Here is a 26,140-nt window from a genome sequence, read left to right as displayed (position 1 = left end):
GCATTCAAATAACTGTAAGGAGTCAAGTATGACTAAGTGTGGCAGTTAAGGAGAATGGCTTGAGAATTTGGCAAGGCCCAGATCTCCCTAGGGTCTTATAAGCCGTGTAAGGAATTTTTTACTTTATCCTAAAAATAAGATTGGATTTCTAAGACTTTTAAGCAGGAGAGTGACTATGATAAGATTCCCACTTAGAGCCTAAGTAAGACAATGAGAGAACATTATATTCTAAGTTTATGCAGGAGCATATCTTATAATACTTTAAAGATGGAAAAGCTATAGGTGTCTGTATCTGAGCCAATCAAGGCCTGGCTGATTCTCTGGTATGTCAAGTATCCGCATTCTACACCCTCTCTGTGTGAACCAGGTATTAATCCACTTGTGGTAGGACATCACTTATGTGTTACTAAAGGATGAAAGCTAGCATTTTTCAAATGTCTCCTACGTAACAGGGGAGGGAACTAACATTTATTGGTTATTTACCAAGTGCCAGTACTATGCTAAGCATGTCACATCTATCCTTTCTCTAAGGCAAATGTTATTTTTCTTATAAAGGTCAGAAAACCAGATCTTAGAAATATTAAAAGACCCTACTAGTTTAAGACCCCAAAGCTAATAAGTGGTAAAGATGTGAAGAAAACTAATCTCTCTGACTCCCAAACCTGTACTTTTCTCCTTTCAACATATAGGAGATAGGTAATTTATATGTCTTGTTTTTAAGCTTTACAATAACCATGTAAGGTAGATATTACTTTGCCCTTATGTTATATATGTGGAAACTCTGTCCAGGGTGTCTTCGTTAATAATTCCTTGGAGATGTGGTTTAGGTCTAGATCTGTCTGTCTCCAAAACCTATTCTCTTTTCACTGTACCATAATGCTGTCTCCAAAAATTATCAAAGTCTAATGTCTTTCCTCTTTTTATAGACCTCTGTGGAGGTGGAGAATAACTGGTCAGCATCCTCTTCAGAGTGGCTGTTTATATAATTTAAAGTCACCTTCAAGGTGGTATTGATAGCAGGCTTCATAAAGCATGGAATGTAGTAATTCTGCCAAAGACTGAAACAATAAATAGTAAGGTAACGCATAATCTATAGCCTTAATGTAGGTGATTTCCTACAAATAGAAAATAAATAATGCGTATTGCATATTTCCAGTTATGTGATCGCATCTTAATGATCACTGAAGAATGGAATATTTATAACAGACTAGGCAACTTTATGTTCCTGCCGTCTAAGAGCCAGAGTTTTGCTTACATGTGTGCTATAATATTTCAGTGCAACTCATTAACCTTGTGTTGTGTGGGTAACATGGTAGAGTTCAACTAAATTAAGTTTGGAAATCAGAGTCTTAGATTTCAGCTCTAGTGCTAAAACCGCCTGACAGTGAAACTTTAATTTTCAATCCTTTGAGCCATCCTCTATAAAATGGAAATATTTCTCCCAGAGTGGTTGTCAGGATATTTATAAAGTGTCTAGTACAGTGTCAGATATGAACACAATAAATTGAAAGTGTCATGATATTATCATAATAGTTGCAGCACTTGCTGTTTTTATTCTATTTTGTTGCTATTGTATTTCCAAGGACCACTAAGTGTTGGCATGTCAGAGGAGGAAAGGGTGTTACTGGAATCTTTGCAAGTGATGACAATAGAATTTTCATTTTCAAAACTCTCGAATGTTAGCCTCAGTTAGATCATTTCAAAAGAACCTTCTGGCATTTTTTAACAATATGGCCATTCTAGATCTCTTTTAATCTAATTGGATCCCTGGAGGACAGTTAAATAGTTATAATGCAGGCCTTGCTTAAGAAGAAACTAAACTGAATGGATAGTGTATTTCATTTTGTTTTGGACGTTGCAAGTAAAAGGAAAAATTATGCAAAATCTGATCTTGTGAATCTTGGTTTCCTGGTAATTGAAAGCACCTATTAGTGATTCCAACAAAGTTAAAGAAAAAAATTCTATTGTTACTATTTTTAAGAGAGACATGGTGAATCTAGGCCATTGCCATGACAATACCAAGTCTTGCAATTTCTTTCTTTCTTTTTTTTGCGTGTGTGTGTGTGTGTGTGTGTGTGTGTGTGTGTGTGTGTTTTGTTCTGCCTCGAAACTACTATTTTCATAGTCCACAAAATACTATTAATAGTGGTGCAATTTAACTTTGTATTGGAGGCATTTTTCAAACCATTTATTTATCCTTTGGGGATAAGGAAGTTACAATACAGTATTTTATATATTGTGTGTATTTCACCTGGTAACTTAAGCACATTTCTAAATTTTCAATTTTGAGAGATCCTACAGTGGTTATTTGGTTTAATATTATTATTTTATGGTGGGAGAAAAGACTGTAAGGGCATTTGAAACAGTTGTAATAAGTACAGGTAATAATATATCCAGCATCTCTTTTCTCTTCCTTAGTGCCATGTTACCTTATTTGGTTCAGTCTGGTATTTTCTTTCATCTGTATTTGCTCATTGTTTCTAAAGATTCTTCTTCCTGAAACACAGCTCTTCTTAGTCCCTCATGTGGATAAAAACATTCTCTATTATCTATGAAAAAGAGAGTCTGATCTTGACCTTCAGTGTTCTTTATGTTCTGTCCTCAACTTACCTTTCAAATCTCTTGCTGATTATGTTTTCTACTACTCCTCAGGCCCACTCAAATTAATCTTAATGATGTGAAATTACATTAAACACAAATTTATCTTTGAAAATTCTACTGTACTCAGTTAATAATAAGGGAACAAGGAAAGGAGAGAATGGAAGGAGAAAAAAAGTGGAAAAGAGAGAGAATGGAGAAGGCAGTTATTTCTTCCTTGCGTTTCACTAGTGATCCTGTTTGCCTAGGTGAGACTGAGATGAGATGTGAGATTCTGTTCTTCTTCTAGTTCCCAGGTGCCTCTTTTGTGTGAACATCTTGCTAGGCCTAGTGTGATTGAGTTTAAATATAAATAATTTTTATACCATGTGCCCCCTAAATACAAGTCAAAAGTCAACTAGGTGTAGTGTTCCATGAAGAAACAGTCATCTGTTCCAAGACTAGGATAAAATAAAACAAAACAAAAACACAACAATCTGTCTGTATTGGGCCTGTTGAAAGAAAATAAAGTATGTCCATCCTCAACATGGCAACTCCACAAAGAATTAGGGTAATTTTGATTGTATCTTATTTTCAACTTATTCTTTGAGCTGTAACCCTCAACTCTACTCTATTGCTTTCTCTGTTGGAAGTCTGTCTGTGTTTGGAAAGTTCTCAGCTGTATCCTTACATAAGAAGTGAATCTACAGGTGAAAAACATGTTCATATCATGTCCTTAAGTGAGAGCCCAGGAAACTAAATTCAGGTAAATTTGTCAGTTTGCATCCAAATAAATTCATTTTATAGGTTGTCCACAAGAGAATAACATCAGGACCTAAATTCTGGGATTCTGACTTAAAATTCCTACCTTTTTTCATTCATGACACGCTTTCCTGGGTTATAATTCACCACTTTGTTAAAAAAAAAAACAAAAGGGTGGGGGACAAAACCCATCTTGACACAGTCTATATCTCTTCTTAAAACTTAGATTCAAAGTCATATCTTTCTAAGATTTTATTGTCAACATTGTCTTGTTGACTATGTTTGCATAACTTGCTTTAATAGCTGAAGAATGTGATGTTTAATGAGTTGCATCCAAAAGTTTTAAGGCGAAAATATTCATGCTTAGCTATAGTTTGTGGAAACCCAAAATAATAAGGATAAATGTACACTGGGTGATGTTCATTCACATTTAATGTGTGTGACCTCTTAGATCTAGCTATATTTAACTTTCATTTTCCAATAATATTTATTAAGCATCTGTGTGTGTGTGTGTGTGTGTGTGTGTGTGTGTACAGGGATGTCCTGATAGAAGAATAAATGGTATATAAGGAAAGAGTAGTTTCTAGCATAAAAAGAAAACAAAAACCAAAAAAAAGCTTATAGAAAATACACAGATCTACAGAAGAAAAATTACTGGATTTCTAAATGTCATACTCTATGATTTTGGGGGAAAACCTCTTGGATGGGACATGTAAAATATATAAGTTGCTTTTCCGGGTTTTCCTTTAAAATGTACAGAGGCAAATTACAAAAGCTATATTTGAAAGCTTAAATTACCCCTCATCAGATTTTTAGATTATTTTCAAGGAAATGAAAACACAAACCACCCTTGAAAATATAACAATATTAATTATAGTGATGATGTATAGTGGATCAATGAGGGTAGAACATCTTTCCACTGGTAGAAAACCTTACTTGGCTTTGGGCTGAGTCTTTTTTTTTGACATGGAGAGAGAATCCATTGAAACTTTTTTCTCTACAGCTCCTAGAAAGACTCAGAGTATTTGAGCCTTTAGCTTTCTTGGCCCTCCTGAGTATCATTAAATTCACCTCAGGATCCATAAGCACTATTATTTTTTCTATTAAACTTACCTCCAGATTTATTTAAGCAAGAACCTACTTAATGATTCACTGTGGCTTTACAATTCAGTATTTTAAAAATGTTAATGTAGCTACCTCACCTCTCTTTTTCCTACCTCCTATATTGAGACTTCCATTTCATCTATGTTTTCAGATAGTCTGAATTTATATATGGATCTATATGCACATGTACCTAGTCAATGGGACTCAAAACCAGTTCTTTACTTGAACCACCCTTTCTCAACCTACTTTATCTCCAAGTTCTCCTGCCATTTATTTTGACATACTACAAATTTATAGGAGCTAATGGACAAGTCTTCATTATTACCAAAGCATTTCTAAACCTGGGCATTATCAAGACTGTTCTTTAATATGTATGAATTCTACATATTTTGGATGGTTATTTGAGATGTAAAATATGAATGGACTGGGGTCTTCACGTTTCTTTAAATAATAACAGAAAGAATTAATTGAACTGAGGTGTAAGACTATAAAATCTCTGACTGTGTTAGGAAATCACTATTGCACCATTACATAATACACTATTGAAGTGTAAAGTTGTGACTACAAAATAAGGAAACATTTTCTTCTCTGCTTAACTTACAGTCACACCTCAAGCATTATAAAGAAGCGAGGAGGAAAATGCTAATGCAAAATTGGAAGGTGAATTAAGTTTTTGTCTGTGTGTTGAGCTAAGCCTAAGGCCAAAGTAGGGAACCATATCAATGAAAATAGTGATTCGCTGATTTTAAAACATAGTCCTCCCCATTTCTTTTGAGTTTTGGAAAGCTAGCATTTTAAACTCCCATTCACAAAGCAGGTAAGAATAATTTGACTTTCCCCTCTCAGTATTCTAATCATACTGTTACTCTTGTTCTTGCATTAATTAAAAACAAAAATCAGAGCCATTATTATTTAACAACCTGCATTATTCCCTATAAGTATCAAATGACAAGATACTGATATGAAGAGCAGGAGGTTCTAAGGAAGCCTCAGCTGTACAGAGATTAGTAGGAGGTTGCAGCAATTAAAAGAGTTATCAGAAATCACAAGTGTTCCTAATTTTAGGCAGAGTATGATGACCCCTATTACACATAATGGTTTTACCCTCAGGATTTGAGCCCAGGCAGCAGAATGTCCAGGATATATTAGAAACTTGATGCTTCCTTTCTCTTGCTTGGAAAGTAGAAATATATTTACATTTTCAAGAAAGCACACGGTTATTCTCTGAGGTCAAGCCCTGTATAGCATCTAATGGTAAAAATTACAATACTTGTAACAAAGTAAAAAAAATAAATTAATTAAAAAAGAAATAATAATTCCATTGATTTGAGACTAGCTTCTTTTCTTATATCTACCCTAATAGTGTAGTGTTTTAATCATTTCTCCTAAAAAAAATGTTTCCTTCTTGAGAATGTCTGGGTCTGTATATAATGTTATCATTCTTTTGATATAGGGTACAGTTCTCCATGCTGGTAGTCTCTTTTCACATTTAGTTTCCCATAGAGTCTGTGAACTCACTGAAATTGCTGACCACAGTGCCAGTACACAGCCTTACTGATAAAATGCCCAGTCGTGGTTAATTGAGTATCAACACCACTTTTAGTTCTAGAACATGGAATAAGTTTTTGTTTTTGTTTTGTCTTTGCATTCTCTCTTCTCTCTCTTTTTTTTTCTTGTGTTTATGTGTGAAGAAGATCAGCCCTGAGCTTACATCTGACGCCAATCTTCCTCTTTTTGCCAAGGAAGATTGGCCCTGGGCTAACATCTGTGCCCACCTTCCTCCACTTTATATGGGATGCCGCCACAGCACGGCTTGCCAAGTGGTGCGTGGCTGTGTGCCCGGGATCCGAACCTGCGAACCCTCAGGCTGCAGCTTTAATACACACAACTGGATTCACAGACTGAGGCCAGTAGGAAGGTTAGTTACCCATATCTAAAGACGTCATGTTGTAAAATGTGTTTCTGATATTTAATATCTTTAAAAGTGCTTAATACAGGGCCAACGTTAGTCGTTCTGTGGAATGCTTAACTCCATTAAAATAAAAAAAATGTTCACTAATAATATTATGTTGAGGAGAACTGTTTCATAACTGTGATGCTTTGGTTTGCCTGAAATCATAAAATGGTCATGAAAATGACTTACAAAAAATCTGAGTTAGAGTGTACCAGAGTCAAGTTTAATGGCATTCAAAAGAATGAAATGAGTACAGGATAGGGGAGGGTAAGGCGACAGAGTGATGGAATGTCCCCTACTGCTTCTATTCCTGTTTGATCTGACAACATTGGAAGGATAACTGCTTAATGATTAGACTGTTTGATTCAAAACCATTTGCATATTTTTCATCAGAGAAAGTGGTTCTGTAATTTATGGAGTGATCCTCTTATTCTGAATATGGTGGTGATCTCAAAGGCAGGTATCCTTTGACTTTTTTATAAGTGAATGGATTATCTGATTTATTGCTTACAAGTTTCAATGTGTTTTTATCATAGATTAAAAGAATCATAGAATTCTAGAAGTTTATCCCATTGTTGCTCAACCAGGGTGGGAGAGGTGGCCATAGACCAGCTTTTCAAATTACATGCTAGGTCCCACACCTGCCTCTTTCTGTGAAAGAAGATCAGGCAGACATCTGTGAAGACCCCACCTCCCTGGTGAGAGTGATAAGCTGCATTATCTACGTGAAAAGTGTGATGTAAAAGCAACAAACTGAGGCATAGGGAAATCCCCAAGTTACTACATTACTTGGGGATTTCATGTTTATATCCAGTGAGAATTCAAATCCAACTTCCCTGTTTGTGTTTGGCTGTCGTTTTGAGGTGGAAATGAGAGGAGGTGTAGAGTGGTTTCTGAGCTCTTCCATATCCTGGACACTGCATTTGTGGAAGAATGGATTGATACTTGAGGATGTTCCTTCTAGTTCTTTTCCCTCTTTTCTAACTCAGTAAGTAATCTCACCGTTCATCATATTAAGCCAGCCACGTTAGCTTCCCATTGAACTTGGGGTAAAGACCAACATTCTTTTCATGGCTCACACATCCCTGCATGTCTTTCAAGCTTCTGTTTTTTTGCATTTATTCAAGGCACTTATTAACTTTTAAAAGTCTGCTCACATGTCACCTTTCAATAAAGCTTATCCTTAACATCCTTTTTAAAATTACAACGCCCACCTCCAGTGCTCTGAATCCCCTTTATCCTTCTCCACTTTTTCTTTTTTTCCTCTAGCACTTATCACTGCATCTGTCTCTGCATCCTAGACTATGGACACAAAGAGGGTACTGATTTTGTCCAGTCACTAATAACTCAAATGTCTAGCCTAGTGCCTTTGCACATAGTAGACTCTCAATAAATATTTGTTGAATGAATATTGGATGAATGAATATTTTTGTTTCTTTCATTATTATTTATTTTTTGCTCCCCCACTAGACTAAAATGCTTGAAGATAGGGAACATGGTATGTGGTTTGCTTTTTGTGTTCAGAATTGTATTCCCAGTGGGTTGTACATAATAGTCATGTAATTCATATTTTTGAATGAATGAATTAACCATGAAAAGGGCTTGGAAGACTTTTAATATTCACATATCTCTTCAACTTTTCCCTCCAGTCCTCATAGAAGCTCAAAACTAATGTGATGCTGATTTTTCTTTAAATAATTTCTTTTGGCAGCTGATTGGGAAACATGCTAAATAATCAAGTGCATGTAGTTGTAATATTTATAATACAGCAGTTAGCCGAGTCCTGTAAGTAGACAAATATATTTTCAGTGGAGGAATTAAAACCAGCATCTGATTACCTTGTGCTGTTTGGTTTAGATAAGAACAATTTCACCTCATTTAAATAAACAATCTACATGTTTTTCATATAAATGATGATACAGGCTCTGATAATAAGGGTTTATGTTCCCGCTTAGAGTACGAAAGTTGCATGAAGGTGATTAATCTTTTGTTAAACCCTCGGTGGGTAATGACAAGCACTTGCAGTAGCCTTATTTATTTATTTGTATTGAGGACATATGCTTCAGAGGCTTAAAACTTAAAAGACTGAAGCAGTAATGTGAAAGAGTCATAAATGGTTTTTAATGCTTGCTGAATGCACAGAAATACGATAAATATGTGAAAAGTTTTGAAAATAATGATTTTCTGTGACTGATTAACGAAAAGACTGATGAACATGATGGCTGGAAATATGTCATAGGATACAGAGTCTAAAGGGCAGTGAAATATATGGATAATTTGTACCTTCTTCTTTCTTCAGCATAGGGTATGACATATGCAATGCTGAGAGGTCCATAGAGGAAGGGTACCCATCCTTCAAAAACTCAAATCAGGGGTGTGGTTGACATTTGACACCCTATTCCAATCCTTAGTGTCTTCTGAAAAGCATGAATTTAAAAGGGAAAGAAATGTTTCCAAAGGCAATTCCTTGTCTTGCAGGACTGGCTAGCTGGTTTTCAGAGCCTGACCAGAAATGTTTTATCTCTTCAGTTCTGGAAAAGGTGAAAACAGACTGGAGATGATAGAACAATTGAACAGGAGTCAGAACATCTGAGTCTAGTGTCAGGTGGGCTCTAATAAATTGTTTGACTTTGGAAAAATCGCTTTATTCCTAATCCCGCCCATCCCCAATTTTTAAGGTAGGGAGGAGTGCTGAGGTTAGAGGAATTAGTCTCGAAGGTTCATCCGGTGATTACGGATATAGGAAGCAATGTTGTCCTTTAGTGAACATCAGAAAGGCTGTGAGGTAGGCCCTGCATGGCTGAGGGGAGTCTCACTCCCTGACGGTAGTGGCTGGTTAAAGACCTAGAGATGAATGAAATGATTACTCTGCCTGAAATTATTTCCTCATCTCTAAAATACAGTCATGCGCTGTATAAGGATGTTTCGGTCAACGACGGACCGCATGTACAATGGTGGTCCATAAGATTAGTACCATATAGCCTAGGTATGTAGCAGGCTATACCATCTAGGTTTGTGTAAGTACACTCTATGATGTTCACACAATGATGAAATTGCCTAATGACGCATTTTTCAAAATGTGTCCCCGTCGTTAAACAATGCACGGCTGTAGAAGACTCCTCTTCTGTACCTCCCAGGAATGCTGTGATTTTCAAATGGGATAAAGTATGTAGAAGTGTTTGTAAACACTGAAATCCAAGGTAAGAATTCAACAAGTATGGACGTCATGATCATACGCTACACACTCTTCAAAATGGACACATTGCTTAGAATTGGCTTGATATCTTGAAGCAAGTTTTGTTTTTTGTCCACTGTACCCCATACCCCAAGAACACAATTTGTAGCATTAGGCAGATTTTCAACTTGTATAAGCATGTATTAAAACTTTAAATCTGTTAATGGGTTCTAAATAGGATTTTGATGTTTGGCAGAATTGACGAAAACAATATTTAGCATCTAAAACAGATATTAAGATGTGATTTTAAAGCTTTTATAATCCTATTTGGACAGATAGATTACATATGAATATAGTATGCGGAAGCATTTTAAAGAGTTTCAATTCCAGAAAAGCTATTTAAAGGTCAACCTAATTAAGGCAATGTTTTTGAACCAATATAAAGTAGATACTATTATTGGAAATTCATTGCAGCAGCACAGAATGGCATTTCACTTACAGTTTAAACTTTTATGGTTAATTTGGAAAGGAAAAATGATCTTTTTGGGGTTCCTGATCTCTGACTGAAATGACATTTTAATCAATAATAATGATTTCTTTGCTATGATTAGGAGAACTTTTGTTCTCCAAGATGCATGGCACGAATAATTAAGTAGCTCTATTTTAGAACCCCTAAGGGAAAGGGTTCTTTTGTAATGTAACTACCTATCTAATCAGCAAAGGAAAATGGGCTCCTCAGGTAGAAGGTGATACTCAGGGACATTTATTTACAATCTTCTGTCCAAAGATCATGGAATAAATTGGTTTGTGAGGGAAATCCAGGATTACTCATCCCTGGCTCCCAGACGGAGCTTCTGATAGTACAGGTAGGCTGTGCGGGAAGATCACCCAGCTCCCTTAAAATCCTTCTATAGTGAAGTTTACTTCTGTGCTTCTTAATGCAGTTGAACTCTAATACCTAGAAAGAAGAGTTGCTCTTTTCCCTTGATGTCATGTCAGCTGTTTATGTTAAGAGCTTAACTTAAAAAGGTGACCTCTCTCAAAGATTGCTAGCAAATGACCTGTAACTACTCAGTATTCTTCAGAGTAGCTATTTGAGAATCTGTTACACTAACTAGAAATCTCTGAAGCGTCACTCACTTGTCTCATATCTGTGTGTAAAGTGGAACATCATACTTTCCTGATGTATCATTCTGAAGTGACAAGATTTATTTGAAAAAATAAGACTATGTTTCTAATGAGAAATAATTATTAGAAGCAATAAAATATTTATGTTTTAGTCATTAAACACGATTGACTGTGAGGAAATTAAAAAGGCTTGAATGCCAAAACTATCATAAATACAGAAAATATAAATGAATGTTTAAATTTTTATTTAATGATGAAATAAAAGGAAGATCACATTCTTTTTGCTCTGCAATACTAATCAAGTGTCACTGGTTGAAATATTGATAAAATAAATGAGAAAAAGATTAATGACCTTTTTGAAATGTTAGACCTATATTTAGATATAATTTAGCATTTTATGCCATAATCTGTTACTTATTTTCGCAAGTTCACGCTACAGTGATGATTGTTATATTGAGTGACACACTTTAAAAGATGAAAATCCAGCTGACAATATACATATAGTGTGACATCTTAAAAAATCATTGTGCAAATCTGCTCCTATCAAAAGAGGTTTAATGATACTGCATATTGTTTGAAATTAATCAACAAGTTGATGACAGTAAGCGGCTTCTAGTTTTTCTAAATATGTGGCATATCTTTGCCACAAAGTAGAAATTGCTACCTACAGACATTTTCTGGGGCATTATTTTGTCTTACACAGGATGTCTGTTAGAGAAGTGATTTATAAATAAACGTCAGCTTTGCCAAAATGCCATGCTATTTCTATTTTTCTTGATATGTCAGAAGTCATCCTCCCTTTTCCCCTTCACTTCTTTTCTTTTTCTTCTTTATTTTTAGCCAATACTGAAGGAGATTGGTCATTTTGAAGATAGAAAATATGTTACTGTGGCCTTGTTCTCTTCAGGGCCTTTCAATACTCAATAATGTGACTGCCTCAGCTTCTCTAGCAAAAAAGGCCACACAGGTACATCAGTTAAGTTACAGATCCTATTCTGCTTTTTCTAGAGATAGAGGAGGCCAGTGATTGCCTAAGTACAAAGCTCCTGCCAACTGCTGAAAGGCACTGAGGCTGGAGCAAAATTCAACTCATCTTCCCAGGGGCCTGCCTCCAAACAGGCCTGCCTACCTGTCTGAACATCTCCAAACGAAAATGATTCTTCTTTTCTTTTTTATTTATCAGTCTTCAATCACTGTTTTTATGTCATGAAGTGTCACCAGGTTTATGTGCCTGTCCACATTTCATAAAGTGAGAGGACACATGACAAAAATCTGAGAATAGCATCATAAATCATCCATGCTTCTGAATTGCTTGGAAATGTTAAATGCCTTGGTTTCGGTCCAGATGTTCAACTCGCCTCTTTTATACCAGCCTGACATACATCAATTGAAAAAAAAAAAAAAATAAGAAAAAGAACAGCTGCTTCTACAAAACCTCTGCTGTTTGCTTTCAACTTAAGATTTGGTGTGTTTTTCTTTTTTCTCTTAACTTTGCCATTTATTGAATCATAGGACTCCCTACCTTACAGGAAAGCTGTTTTCTACAACTCAGGAAAGATAAGGAAATGTGAGATAAACACCTACTATTCTGTTACTGGGTGACAATAAAGTGCTAATTGTTGAATAAACTCTTGTAGTCCCAGGACTGGGTTGTGAGACGCCACTATAAATTTGAAGACATCAGTAATCCATGCATCAGATAGAAAATGATTTTCTGTGTTGCACTATTCTTCTAACTGTTCCTATTGAGCTATCTAATTGAAATAGAATAATTCTTATTATACATTCTCTAATCCAACTCAGAACATTTACCTATTTTATGTTCCTAGTAATTGTGCAATAAATATTAGTGGCAATGGTGATGATGATGATGATGTATTTTGTGATAAGAACCAAGAGTTATGAGAGCACACGAAAGGCAGATTACCTTTCACTTTTAGACAGGGGCAACTATGAGAAAGTCAAGGAAGGCTTCAAAGAGGTGGTGATATTTGAAGTGGGCTTTGAAGTGTAAGTACTTGTATATCATCAGGCAGTCTTTGAGATAATGACAAGTGTTTTTGATGGATTAAGCTCAGTCCACAGTTGCCACTGTTCCTTTAGGTCTTTTTACCTTGAAAATTCCTATCTCTCAATTTTCATGTTTTCTTAATAATTCTGTGGAAGGGGACATTTGTAGAAAAAAAATTGTATGATTAACATTTAATGCGCTGTAATATTTCCACTTTTGATGTTTGCTGTTTCCTTTCACACAGGTTGTGTGCTGACCCTGCATTGACTCATTATTCATCATTGTACAGTTCTGAGATAGTGTTAAGGCACAGCTGTATTAACACTAAAAGAAAATGATGGAGAGCTCTTCTCATTCCAGTTTCCAGATACTATATCCAGTGATTTTTTTTTTTTAAACATGAAGGTGTTATTAGTGTTTCTGATAGCTCCACTCTCTGATAGGAAGCAAATGGCTTGCATAGCACACTGTCTTTAATATAAATGCCATCTCAAACTGTGCTTCATTAAACAGAGTATTAATAGAATGATTGGTCGTACCTGCAAGGCACAGTCTTTCTCTCTATCTCCTTCACCCACACGCAGGTTGTTAAGTCACTAAGGGATGTGTTGTCCCTCTGCACTAAAAGCTTTCCTCTCTGGAGATGTGATATCTTCACAGGAAAGGTCAGGCAGGTTTCATTATCTTTGCACACTAACACACTAGTTTTAGATTTGAGTTTCTTTAAAACAAAAAAAAAAGAGCTCTTTTACAGCTAAGAAGATGGTAAAACTAAAGCTGCTCAGAATATTTATAATATATAAGTTTGCATAAAATATTTTTAATAAGCAAACAGAATGCCAACACAAAGGTTTCTTTTTCCAAAAGAATGGGTTAGTAGAAGGATGAACTCCCACTAGCTGTTGTGGTGATGTGATGGTGTTTTTGATTTTGTTTCTTTCTGTGAGCAAGATTGGCCCTGAGCTAACATCCATTGCCACTCCTCCTCTTTTTGCTGAGCAAGATTGGCGCTGGGCTAACATCCATGACCATCTTCCTCTACTTTATATGGGATACCGCCACACCACGACTTGACAAGCGGTTCGTTTGTCTTCGCCCGGGATCCGAACCTGTGAACTCGGCTGCAGGCCACTGAAGTGGAGCGTGCAAACTTAACTGCTACACCACCAGGCTGGCCCCACGTCATGGTTTTTTATGTTGTCTGTATGAAATGGAGTAGTTGCTTGCAGTTTCATTATTTTGAGTATATGTAGTGTAAAACCTAGATGCCACCTTGTGATTCGTGGCTTGAATTCTGTGATTACTCATTGCATTAATTTAGGTAGGATAAATAGATGCAACAAATGGACTCAATAAAATAGAATTTTATTTCTCAAGTTCTTAAAAATCCAGGTGGTTCTGTGTCCAGGAGTGGGCGAGGGAGGTGGTCATTTGAGCTACATAGTTATGTGGGATCCAGGCAGATGAGAGTTCTTCCTCTTCAACATGGGCCTTCCAGGATGATACTGGGCATCACCGTTGCAGTCAGCGGGATGAGAGAAAGAACTTGGAGCAGCTTGTGAGTGATTTTACAGGACAGGCCTTACTTCCATTTACATTGGCGGGACTTGACTTCAGTCACATAGCCTTCCTTGGCTATTCATGGGAAGCTGGGAAATATTATCTAGCTTAATGCCTTGGAAAAAGGGAAAAAATGGGTCTTGCTGGACAGGCAGCAATCTTTGCTACACTCACACATTCTTTCATTCAATATGTTTTGGGAGCAACCTATTTATTAGGCATTGTGCTAGGTGCTGTGTTTATCATTTCATTGACCCATTGGCCTTCTCATGGTGCATCAGAGAAACAGCTAATTAATTTATGTCTTGCGTTAGAGAAATGATTCTAAAGATCCAGTTAAAACATATGGGAACTGGAGACTTTAGGCTCAGCTCCTCCTTTTTTTTTCTTTTTGAGAAGAGAAGGATTACAAATATAATTCTGATAGTGGCATTATTTTTCTGCCCTTTGAATCATCTTTAGTAAGAGGAGAATTTGCATTGTTGTTATTAGTGTTTTGTAAGAGTGCATCCTTTTATTACTGGTATTAGAGGAAAGGAAAGGTTATACCATAGTTCCATAAATGTTTCAGTGTAAGGCACTTTATTCAGCCACCATCCATGCATTAACAATTTTTCTTTTCATTGTCGTGTAGGTCAAATGAGGGCAGACATGTTGCTTGTGCTTCGTATGCTCCCCATTCATTGCCTAGCACATTCTCTTATACAATAGAGGTATGAATTTTTTTTTTTGGCGGAGGAAAATTGGCCCTGAGCTAACATCCATGCCCATCTTCCTCTACTTTATATGGGATGTTGCCACAGCATGGCTTGACAAGCAGTGCGTCAGTGCGCACCCGGGATCCGAACCTGCAAACCCTGGGCCGCCGCAGGGGAGTGCAAATGCTTAACTGCTTGCGCCACCGGGCCGGCCCCAAGGTATGATATTTGATCCTTTAAATAGGGTCATGGAATAACCAAAACAGCAGAAAGGATTAAGACAATTTTTCTGATAATCAGATCATAGAACTCATTTTTTTTCTTTTACTTGCCTTTCTTTTCTTCCTTTTCCTCTCTCCCTCTCTCCCCCTCCCTTCCTCCTTCCATGTCTGTCTGTCTGTCTGTCTGTCTTTCTCTGTTTCTCTTCTCTCTCCAATATGGGTAAAATTCTTCAAGAAATATGCAGCTCTGTCTAGTGTAAAGGGAAAAATCATAAGGTTACAAGTTCTGGGTTCTGTTCCCACTCTTGCCTGCTAACTTCTGATAGTACCTTGGACAGTTAATTTTATTAATGTGGTTGACCTCAGTATACTAATCTAAAAAAGAAAGGTGTTGCATCCAGCGTATCACAGGCTTCTTTAAGTCAATTTTGTTACCTAACTGCTATGTTCGTGTGAAGTGTTGGTTAAGGACATGAGATGGATGTTTATAAAATAAAACATCGAGAAGGGGGCAGGGGATATGATTTATTGTTAAAATCTTATCTCAGATATCAAACTGCTGGGATTTGAATCTGTTGTCACCACTTGATTCAGCTATGTGACCTTGGGAACAATATGTAACCTTTCTAAGGTACAGTTTCCTCATTAGCTTAAAGAATTGTGCATTATAAGTAGTATCAGCTCCATAGTGTTTGGGTGAGAATTTAATTAAATATTATCTGTCTCTTAGTATAAGTTCTCAAAGAAATATTGATCGTTTGAAATAAAAACATCATTTCCTTTCCTCAGTCCTTTCTGTTTTGACAGAAATTAGGGAAAATGGAATGAGATTTTTCCAAAGCAACCCTTCAGGTTTTCTGTGCAATTTGGATATTGCCAGTGTATCTCAGCCCTGGGGATGACATTAAGGTTTGCATCGGTGTTTGTCAGTTCCAGGGATCTGTTTTTCTCTTTTGATTCTTTAAATCATTTGGATAAAATATTAAAGAGCCGTAGGATCAGATGTTGAAGATTGGAGGCAGGAAATAGTTGAAGAAAATGAAATGAGTCTATTTTACATTTATATAGCTCTGTGGAACAGGTGAGATAGGTATTAATTTGAATAGTAATGATGCTTACCACTCTTGCAGCACCCAATATTTTGAAGACAGTTTGCAAACTTTAATTAGTTTATCTGAACATCACTTCTGTGGGCTAAGTAAATATTCTCATTTTACGCCAGTGGACATCTAACGAAATGGCCAATTTACCTGAGTCATTTACTACATTGACTGTTACCAAATTAAGTTTATCCAGATTTGACTTTCTGATCATGCATGCTTTGTGGTTTTTATTTTTTTCTATTTTTATCCTATTTGACATTAGACTGAATAACTTACACTCACCAGAGATTAGTAGCCTTGTCTGCAAAATGGGGTGCCTAATAGAGGGAAGGGCAGACTAGACATTTTTTTCTAGTTTCAAAGACTGCTAGCAGTTTTGTGACTTCTGGATTACTTGATTTATAATTGACCAACTCCTATATGTATTGTATATATTTCCTCTTCTGAATTCAACACTGTTGTGTTCTGGTGTCTTGTGTCCCGAGGACCAATTATTTCAGAATTTTTAAACCCTTGCCTTCTTTTTCTTTTCTAGGGAGAGATGGACCACAATATTTGCTTTATCATAGTTTGTTTCTTGGCTAGACTTGGGAATCAGGAGATTAAGTTGACCTTCTTCATTTAGGTCTCTTCCTTAGATCTCAGTCACTAGTTGGGAGAAGTTGGGAACATAATTTAAACTCTTTGATCTGTACTTTACTCTTCTGTAATATGGGATTAATTAATCTTAACTATATGATTAATGTGAGAATTACATGACATAAAATATGTAAAAGTGCTTAGGAGAGGGTCTGACACGTAATACATACTAGTCTCTTCCTTCCAAGTCTGTAGGCTTAGGATAGAAATTTGAAGATTTTGAGATTTATTTTATCCTAGTTAAAATAAATATTTGAAAATGATTTGCTCATCATCTCCATTCTTTAACAAAGCCTTTACTATAGTACCATTTTGATTGTGTAATTTAAGAAACTACGCACTCCTTATAAAATATTGCATATTTTGAAAAATGTGTTTAGCTCATTGGAAATAATTCAGAAAGCATCGTATAGTATAATATTTTTTGTCAATACTTAGAAATTTTCCTAGCAAGGGACAGGTTCTGACAGTAAATTATCTCTTTAGAGCTGTGTAAAATTTAAAAAATATAATTTCTGTCAAGAAAGTTTATTGTTTTTCCTAAATCTTGTGGCAAAGAGAATGCACAAAGCCAATTTCACTCACACACGGAAAATAATTTTGAGTTGCTTATGGAGATAGTACATATGTCACTCTTATTTCAGCTGGAGGTATGTTAAACCCAGACCACTCTACAGCTTTATATAAAAAAAAAACCAATAGATACCTTATTGACAGTAGCTTAACTTTCTTTTCTCATACTTTTTGTGTTATGTTAATTTGTTAATCTGAGTTTGGATTTCTCACTCCAGGCATTTTTCAGTCTAAACCATAACCAGTAAAAAAGAAACACTTTCTAAGAAATGCTCCCTAGTCTCTAAAAAGTCGCAGGTCCCTTGCGTGTCTATTCTGCTCATTTATGTGATTATTATTTGAGTTTGAGTTATTAGTGGGTTAGAAACAAAAAATAAGAAATGCTTCTCTTTGCCACCAGATTAGGCACTTTCTATAATATGTTTTAAATAACACCAATATTGTGAGTTATACTCAGGTCTAAACTTCAAGAAAGGTAGCATCATCTGACAGAACTGAGAAATTCTGGGTTAAAGGCAAGATAAACAGCTTCATTGACCATTGAAACCTTTACATTAGGTCTGACACTAATTTTGAAAGTCCAAGAAGGAAATATATTCTGTATCATTTCCCAGACTTATATGATCACAGATCCTAACTCACAGGATAATGATGATCTTATCTAATTACCTATCCAGCATGTGAATCCTTCTTATAATATCCCTGCTGTATATTTGTCCAACCTCTGTTTAAATGTCTGCAGTAATGAGTAACCACTTAAAGTGATGATGATGATGTTGATGAAAATGATAATGACAGTAGCTAACTAGTGCTTTCTACCTGCTTTGTATGCACAGTTTCATATATTAACTGTTTTAATCCTTTCACAACCCTTTGAAGTAGATTCTATTTATTTTCCCCATTTCACATTTGAGGAAACTGAGGCCTAGAGGGATTAGGTAAATTGTCCCAGGTAACAACACAGCAGAGATGGAGCTGGATCTAAATTCTGATCCTACAAAATCTTGTCAAAACCCTATAAATTTAATCACAACACTATACCCTCTTTATATGTGTATGTATACATTATAGCCATTTGATACCTCTGATTGACTCTAATACCTTAATAATTAAAAGAGTAGTCAAATCCTTAATTCACCACCTGTTAAAGTTGTTTGTCTTTCCTGAGATCTGATTTCATCATCAATAGAATGAGAATAAGATTAGGGACTGCTTTTTAGGGTGGGTGAGTGGATCAAATAAGATAATGCATTTAGTTTATAGCATGGAGCCTGGCACATGATAATTGCTCAATAAACATTAGCCACTATGTTATTGTTAGCATCATTATTAATAAAATATTGAAGAAGACAAGCCTAACCATAGGCCTCGGTGTGCTGACTGACCTGCGTTAAGTTCAGTAATTCTGAGCAGCTGGAGGGCAAGGGCTATGAACCTGAGTTAAGTTTCCCTAGTCCAGTAGTGGTGGGCTTCCATTCAGGTTCTTGTCTTGCCTATTCCAAAGTCACATAATCACTTAGAGCATATAAATTCATCTATTAGATTAAATTGGGAGAAAAAAGCAAGAGAAATTAAATCTTACCATTTAGATTTAATGTCAGAGAATGCCAAGGAGAGACGTATTTATTATGCTTATTTTAATGTTTTTTTTTTTTTGACACAATAGATTGGGAAATCATAAGTCTGTCAAAGCAAATCTTAAGTCAGAGTAAGCTGCAAATGTCCAGCTGAATCAAGACTTAAAGGCAGTCCCTCTGTGGAAGTCTGTTTTTCTGCTTTGAGACTCAAATAGGACTCTCACATCTGCCATGCTCTTAGCCTAGCATTTCAAGCAGCCTCCGCATACAGATTTCTCTCTGGCTCCCACACTACGAATGACTCAACGTATTTCTGTGTGTATTTGCCTGTGACATCTCCACATTATATCCTTGGTTTCTAACTGGAAGGACTAAATTTTCCTTGTCTTTTTACCTATTTTTGAGGGTAATTCAAGGACTGTGGTTTTATTACTCAACAGAAGTAGTGTTTTACAAACAGTTTGCAAATCACTGTTAAAATATGTTAACCTGATGAGTTATTTCCATTATTCTCAACGCAAATCTTATATTAACAGTGAAAATAAGAACATTTAAAGATAAAATTGGCATAGAGTATTGCTGCTACTGGGAATTTAGTTTTTATCAAAAGGAACATGATTTCTGTGTTGTTTTATTTTGACTATGATGTCAAAATTATTAATAATAATAATGCTACCCTCTTCCATTTTAAATAGTTGGTTTTTTATTGACTAATAAATTTGCTAAATTATTATTTGATTTATGGATGAAAGAAAAATTTAATAATGGAAAATATTTGAAAAATTCTAAACTTAATTATAAAAGAATTTAGTTTATCATAAACCTAAAAGTAGATAGCTTGATGAATTTCACTTTTATTTTTATTTCCAAGCTCTTATCCATAAAGCCAATTTTCGAAGGAGGTTTTCTTGTTTTATTTTGCTGTTTTTCCTGCAACTGTTGCAATACTACTCGTTTTAAGGAACACACTTCCATTATTCTTCATTATTTTTTATGTTCCACCCATTATACCTGAACTATGTGTATCATCAGAAGACGGAAAATAAAGAGCTGGTCTTCCCAAGAACAAAGTGTTAATAAAATTGATTTTAAAGTTGCACTGTACCATGTAAGCTGTGAGGTTCTAGAAGAGTGCAATCAGCTTCTCTGAAAACATGGTTAAAATAATACTCAGGATCTGTCACTTTTGGTTTCCATGTAATGACTTAATGAAGTGTGGTATTATGATTTGGGGGGAGACTTTTATTCCAAATTTAGTCAGTAGAGCTAATTTTAAAATATATGAAATTAAACATTATATGTTTTGAAAAACAATTTTTTAAATTTTCTCTCTGCAAAAGGCACTTAAAATGGAGAGTTAAATGCTGGAAATATTTTTGATGAGTTGTACATATGTTTGGTTAAAAACTTCCAGGTATATTATATTAATACCATAATATACTACATACAAATGGTTAATCTGTCTCTCATAATTGAATGTTCTGGATACAAAAATGCACAAGAAATAGGTATATCAGCGCTGTTTTCTCATGCAACCATTGCAGTGACATTCTCAGTGGATGAAAAGCTGAAATTTGGGTCCCAATGTTGCGAACAGATGAGCCCATATTGGCCTCCCTTCTTCTGCTCTTGCTACACACTGCAATTCATTATCCAAGGAGAAACTACGTTATTTCACTCCTTGGCTTGCTCTCAGAATAAAATCCAAACTCCACGCTATGGCCTGCAGAGTCCTCACATGATTGGAAACCTGCCTAACCAATCTGATTTTAACTCTTGCCACTCATTTCTGCCTGTTGAGCTTCCTGTTCTCAGTCAAGAATACTCTTCCCCCTTGATATATCTTCACATGGCTGGAGCCCTCTCACTATTTTGTTTTCAGAGTAAATATTTACCTCCTCAGAGGCCCTGTCCCACTTATCTGTCCTAACTGTCCCTATTTTAAAACCAATAGCCTTATTTTATTTCTCTGCCAGCACTTAACACTACTGCAATTTATCTATTTATTGTTTGTTCATTCTTCCTCCCTGCCCTTCACTACTTTTCTCTTTTCTTCCCTTTCCCTCTTTTTTTTTTTTCCCTTTACTGTGGTCTACCTTCATTGATAAACTGTATATTTGTTGAGAGAATGGACCTTATCTGTCTCCTTCATTTACATATCCCCATTGCCTAGAAAGGGAAAAATAGAAATTTTATAGTGGAGAAATCTGATGGTCACCACCCTAATCAAGTGATCAAAGTTAACATGATCAGTAATGGGACATACAACATCCGTGTGCCTCTTGATATGTTATACTGAGAAGAACACACAAAAAAATCACAAAGGAATCTAATCATAAGGAAACATCAGACAAATCCAAATTCTACAAAATAATTGTTCATAATATTCAAAATTTCAAGGACATTAAAAACAAAGAAAGATTGAGGAATTATGTTCCAGATTAAATGAGACTAAAGAGAGATGTCAAGTGTGTGGAGTATATGGTCTGAGATTTGCTTCTGCTCTGAAGGGCATTGTTGATACAATTAGAGAAATTTGAATAAGGTCTTTAGGTTACTTTTAACTGTTTATTTTCAGATTTTGGTGGTTTTATTGTGGCTATGTAAGAGAATGTCCTTGCTTTTAAGAAATATATACTAAATTATTTAGAGTTAAATAAATGTTATGTCTGCAACTTACTGTCAATGGGTTGGGAAAACAATGTGTGTGAGTGTTTATAGAGAATGCGACAGAGAGAATAGAAATGGTAGAGAAAATGTAGTAAAATCTTAAAATGTGGGCAATCTTGGAGAATTTGAGCATACAGTACTTCTTTGTACTATTATTACAACTTTTCTATAAGTCTGAAATTATCAAAATTAAAATATAAGAAAAATGCATCTAGTCAAAGTTTCTATCTATATAATCAGAGAACAAAATAGCCACAAAGAAGCAATTTTAAATACTGATGCACCCTAAATAGAAACCTTAAATTTGCTTAAGAAAACACATGATATAACATTAATGGTGTACTTTTTTATAAACTAAACTGATGTGAAAACCAAAGATTTGTATTTTTCCTATTGAAATCATTGTAAGCCAGCTAGAGAGCTAATGCATTCTACTTTGAGAGTAACATACAAGTTAAATATTTTCCATGCAGTTAGTGATTGAGGAGTAACCTAAATAGGATTCATAGGTTTTTTTCCCACCTAACTTCTTCTGATGTAAAATAATGTTTGTAGAATTAGAATAGTTTTAGAAAGAAATGATACTGGACATAACTGAGACTTTATCAAGCGACTTTAATTTCTAACTAATGATGTTTTATTTACTTCTTGCAATGGGAAATTTTGCTCAGAGAATTACTAAACCTGAGCTTTCAATTGAATGCCTTTTAAATAGCATGAACTCTGAAAAAGCATTTCCTTTTTCCAGAAGATATATTGTTCTGTAAGTACATTTTTTAGGTTGTAAAATAAAAGATGCAAAGCAGAATTCATACTGGTTATTATCTGGCTTAAAATTCTAATAACAGGTGTTCCTTACAGATTCTGAATAGCTGGACTGTAATATGGGAGCCAGATTTAGATTGTAATGGGCTCAATATTGACCTTCCCTGCCCCACTACCTGTGGGCGTCATGCTAACACAATAAAATGGCTAGCATCTGAGGAGTACTTTTGTTTATGGGGTTGGATACCTTCCATATCTTCAAATATAATAACCAGCATCCGATCCAAAATTACTGAAGCAGAAAAGTGAAACAGAGTGCATATTAAGAGTGTGTTAGAGTCATTTAGTGTGTGCTTATTTTAAGCTCATTTGACTCCTTGTTTCCTGATTAATTCCGTGCTAGCCCCTTTTATGACCATTTTTACAATTGGATTATCTCAGCCCTGCATGGCTGAGAGTCATTATCAAATTCAATATATGAAGCCATGACAAACCTTAAGAAAAACACAAAAGCTGTGGTGTTATATGAAGAATACAATGAAGTAGCTTTTGAAGTTCATAGAGCTAGAGGAGAGCAAAACCAAATACACAAATTTGGCTTCGTAACTTCTTTTTCTGTTCCACACCTCAAAACTCTACCAACATGGCCCCCAAAGAAAATATATGTCAGAGAAAATTAAGCCTTGTTTTGTTGGAGAGTATAATGAATAAAGGATGGAGCACAAGAGATGTTTACAGGTGATGCCTTCATAGATTGAGAAAGATACCTGGCTACATAAACATTGTATTGGACATCTTCATGACCCCAGCAAGGGTTTTGAGCTTCATGATCCCATAAAGTGATTGTTGAGAATCGAAGATCATCTCTGATCATAAAAACTTTAGTAGCTAGCTTTTTGAGTGAGCTTGTGACTCATAGAGCTTATTGTAAGGATTCTGATGACCTACCAGTTTTACAAAATGGAATAAAGCCCCTTAACTAGGTGCTCTCAGTCTGCTGGTTGGGTGGATCAAGTATGGACAACAGCATTATGTAGCTGGAGTCAGTTTTTATTCAACTTGTTTCAATGAACATATTAGAGTCATTGTGGCTGCTCTTATGGAGCTCAGAATAGAACTGGACCTCCTCCAAGTTGCACCCTGCTAGTAATACCTAGCCAAGAAAAATGTGGCTCCGTGACCCCAAATCAGAATGCTAAATCAAATTCTACCAGACTGTTTCTGAGCCTTCCCAAATCCATTTGGCTATCTTGTCTAAGGACAAGTTAGTATCAAGGAAGCAAAAACAATTGTCACTTTGTTACTATGTGAGGATTTCACTTCAGGAAGTCCGTAATCAGCTGTCCCCGGTAAAGATTTGATGATTTCATGTATACTTAGCTTCTTCTCCTTCCCTTTATGACCCCTGACACCTCCTTTGGAAACTCTGCTCTGCGCCCTCATATCCATAAATCCTGTCATTAAATATATCTCTTGTTGGTTTGCTATTTATTGTGCCTATTATCATCAGATTATAAATATATGCATAGTCTTCATGACCTAGGAGACATGAGATTGATTCTCTGTAGCCTCTCTTTCTGGAACACTTGACTTACCCATTATATTAGTTTGCCAGGGCTGCTGTAACAAACTGGATGGCTTAAAACACAGAAATTTATTGTCTCACAGTTCTCACATCTAGAAAGCCTGGATCAAGGTGTCAGCAGGGATGATTCCTTCTGAGGCCTGTGAGTGAATCTCTTCCATGCTATTCTTCTACCTTCTGATGGTTGGCTTACTATAGTCTTTGGAATTCTTGGGTTGTAGATCTCTGCCTTCATTTTCACATTGACTTTCTTCCTGTGTGCCTGTCTCCAAATTTCCCCTTTTATAAGGACACCAGTCATATTGGATTAAAGCCCACCCTAATGACATTATCTTAATTTAACTAATTATATCTGCAACAACTCTGTTTCCAAATAAGGTCATGTTCTGAGATACTGGGAGTTAGGACTTCTAAGTATGAATTTTTGGGGGGACAAAATGCAACACATAACATCTATCATCTTTCCCCAAACTCTTGAGGTAATAATATATGACAGATACTAATCAGTCATTCCTATTGGTACATTTCTGTTTTTTCATAGACATATGGATTATATTTCTTTTTGTCTATTCTTCCATACTTATATAGGTAGAGAAATATAGGTATCTTTATCAGCAGATAGACACTTAGTAAATAATCAATACTTGTGTGTATGGGTCTAACTTACTCTGTGAGATTATATAAAGTGCAATAATATTGAACATTTCAAATCAGGTTACCTTCTTTTCCTATTATCTTTACATAAACCTTGGTTTACATAAACTATAAATACTTGTTAAATATTGTTATCATCATCATTGAAGCTCACAGATAGTAAATGATATACCTGAAGAGATGAAGTGAAAGATAGGAAAGAATTATCATAAATCCACTATAGCACTCAAAATAATTATCACTGTGAACCGAGATCACCTTTAGGAGGCACAATTGCTGCTATCTCCTCACCATCACTGCTCTCGATGGGTCCAGATATGTCATATGCCAATTGTCTATTTTAATCCTCATAACAACCTTAAGAGAGAGCTATTGTTTTCATTTTACAAATAAGGAAAGCAAGACTCAAGACTTGTGTTTTGGTCAGGGTTACCCATGGATATTCAAACACCAATCTGTCTAGTCCAAAGCCCATCAATGAAAGCTAAATCCTTAGGTGTGCTAATGAACATGCCTTTGCAAAGACAGTGTTACTTTATATACAAAGGAAGTTATTTTTGAATATTGAGAGTGAAAAAAAATACCAAACGGCATAGCATCATCAAACCAGAATAAAGGGGGCCGCTGGCAGATGAGTAGGCAAGGCTTAGGGTTTCCATGCTAACAGGAAACATAAAAGCAGGGGCTAGACCTAGCTGAATGGGAGGATAGTGTGTCACAGATGCGATTTTGAAGACCATTGAGGCTTAGGCATGTGTGGAAAATCTCTTTTTGATCTACCACTAAGTCAAAGCCCACTTTATTAACAATTAGTGAAGCCTTACGGTTCACTAATGGAGCCTTATGCCAATAAGCCCATGAGAAAAGTGCTCAATATCAAAGTTATAAGAGAAATGAAAATTTAAACCATGACATACTTCTGTACTCTCTAAATGGCTAAAATGAAGGAAATTGACAGCAACAAATATTGGCATGAATGTGGGACAACCAGAACTCTCATATATTATGGGTGGGAATGTGAAATGGTGCAATTACTTTGGAAAATAGTTTGACAGTTTCATAAAAAGTTAAAATGAATCTGCCCTTATGACCTAACAATTATGTTTCTATATAAGGGAATTTATCCAAGAGGAATGAAAACGTGTCTGCAAAGAGCCTTGTATTAGAATGTTCATCACAGCCACAAAAATTTGAAACAGCCTAGGTGTCTATCAACAGAATAAGTAAGCAAATGGTGTTATAGTCATACAGTGGAATACTATTCAGCAATAAAAAGCAGCAACATGCATGAATCTTGAAACATGTTGAGTGCAAGAATCTGGACACAAAGAAATACATACTGTATGATGATTGCATTTATGTAAAACACTAGAATAAGCAACAT

The 26,140-nt window shown here is 35.7% G+C and overlaps 1 protein-coding gene across 6 annotated transcripts in view; it reads left to right on the top strand.

Moving 5' to 3' along the window:
• Window positions 1-26,140, top strand: part of CNTN4 (contactin 4) — an 891,804-nt gene that overhangs the window by 257,939 nt on the left and 607,725 nt on the right. Inside the window, exons 1-2 of one of the 6 annotated variants that reach the window (XM_058563536.1) lie at window positions 5,033-5,103; window positions 6,190-6,361. The exons of 3 other annotated variants lie outside the window; for them this stretch is intronic. The gene's annotated coding sequence lies outside the window, so the exon portion shown is untranslated. Of the gene's footprint in view, window positions 1-5,032; window positions 5,104-6,185; window positions 6,362-26,140 lie in introns of those variants that run through there. 2 more of the 6 variants (XM_058563524.1, XM_058563526.1) reach the window with 2 other exon arrangements.

The sequence above is a fragment of the Diceros bicornis genome, chromosome 2 (genome assembly GCF_020826845.1).
Source record: "Diceros bicornis minor isolate mBicDic1 chromosome 2, mDicBic1.mat.cur, whole genome shotgun sequence".
NCBI lineage: Eukaryota > Metazoa > Chordata > Mammalia > Perissodactyla > Rhinocerotidae > Diceros > Diceros bicornis.
This window is presented reverse-complemented; position numbering and strand designations above follow the sequence as displayed.